The 1,664-nt window shown below is 34.2% G+C and overlaps 1 long non-coding RNA gene across 1 annotated transcript in view; it reads left to right on the top strand.

The window, feature by feature from the left end:
- LOC143939991 (uncharacterized) overlaps positions 1–1,414 on the top strand; it is a 4,575-nt gene extending 3,161 nt beyond the window's left edge. Inside the window, exons 4-5 of the long non-coding RNA XR_013263785.1 lie at positions 637–1,007; positions 1,124–1,414. This is a non-coding gene — a long non-coding RNA (uncharacterized LOC143939991). The remainder of the gene's footprint in view (positions 1–636; positions 1,008–1,123) is intronic.
- The last annotated feature ends 250 nt before the right edge of the window (positions 1,415–1,664 follow it).

Below are 1,664 nucleotides of genomic sequence, written 5' to 3'. Positions count from 1 at the left end.
TCCGTGCCCATCAGTGTCATCTACCAGTGCCCAGCAGTGCCGCCCATCAGTGCCCAGCAGTGCCACCTATCAGAGCCACCTATCAGTGCCCATCAGTCCCATCTATCAGTGGTACCTATCAGTGCCACCCATCTGTGCCACCCAATCCGTGCCATCTTATCTGTGCCCATCTTTGCCCATCAGTGTCGCCTTTTCTGTGCCTATTAGTGCCGCCTTAACTATGCCTATCAGTGCCCACCAGTGCAGCCTATCAGTGCCGCCTCATCAGCGCACTTCAATGAAGGAGAAAAATGACCTGTTTGCAAAATTTTATAACAAACTATTAAACATGATTTTTTTTGCATCTTTTTTTGTTTGTGTAGCAAAAAATAAAACTCCCAGCTGTAATTAAATACCACCAAAAGAAAGCTCTATTTGTGGGAAAAAAAAATTCATTTGGGTACAGTGTTGTATGCCCGCGCAATTGTCATTCAAAGTGCATCAGCGCTGAAAGCTGAAAATTGGTCTGGGACTGAGGGGGGTTTAAATTCCCAGTAAGCAAGTGGTTAAATCAATAGATTATTTTTATTTAAATTTAATTTTTTTTTTTTTTAAACTATATTTGTATTTATATATATATTTTATTTCTATATTTAGCGTAATATAATAGTCCAGCAAATTTTGGCGAGGTATCCTGATCCTGAGAACGATCGAGCCTTTCCACGCAATCCAACCATAGACTCTTCAAGTACACATTTTACAGACTCAGAATCGCAAGATTCAATCAACAATCGGATTGGTACAATTTATTGGTGTACCTGTCAGTGCTGTATCAAAATGCCCACACAAGTCGAATCGAGGTGCTGTCAAGAGGTCGACGAGGTTCAAGCCTGTATCCCTGAAGGGAAAAAATGCATCACAGAAGCAGAGATATTCCAATCTCAAATAGCGACCGAAGAACACGTTAGACTCACGTTTCTTACGATGCATCTCGAGAGCTTACCAGTTGTCGATGCAGACAATAATCGGTAATATAGCTATTCTCAAAAATTTAAAATGTAGTTAGTAATTTAAATTAGATAGTTGCGATTGTAATCATGTATAGATGTCTGTTATTATTTTTTGTTGTTTTTTTTAAAAACAGGAGACTCAGAAAAACAGCATATCGTACATTTATTGCTTGGATATATGGATATTTAGGGAAGGGGAACAGAAGGGTGATTCCGTCATGTGCTGTCAAAATAGTCCGTGACGTTTTTCCTGATCCGAACGGCTCTTACGTTGGTTTTCTGTATTCGGATGATTATGATGCATCAGAAATGGCATTTCATTAGTTTTCTTGTTTTAAAAATTAAAATATTTTTTGTTATAGTTTGTTAAATTTTTGAATTAAATGTATATTTTTTTCCTAATAAAAGTAAAATAATAGCAATTATCAGTAAGTGATTTAATTTTTTTTTTTTTTTTTAATTGATAGTTAATGTTATTTTTTGGGGTTTGCTAAAAATAAAAGTCATAATAAAACAAGCAACAATATTCCTTTATTTATTGACTCAACTTAAATATATATTACATTATAAAATTATATATTATACATTACAAAAAAAATATACAAAAATAGAAAACAAAACATGAATAATTTAATGGTTATAAATGTATTTATTAATTAAAAATAAAAATGTACA

The sequence above is a fragment of the Lithobates pipiens genome, unplaced genomic scaffold, assembly GCF_037356315.1.
Source record: "Lithobates pipiens isolate NorthernLeopardFrog02 unplaced genomic scaffold, aLitPip1_a1.2 Scaffold_3, whole genome shotgun sequence".
Classification (NCBI taxonomy): domain Eukaryota; kingdom Metazoa; phylum Chordata; class Amphibia; order Anura; family Ranidae; genus Lithobates; species Lithobates pipiens.
Note: the sequence above shows the minus strand (reverse complement) of the source record. Positions and strands in the feature narration are given on the sequence as shown.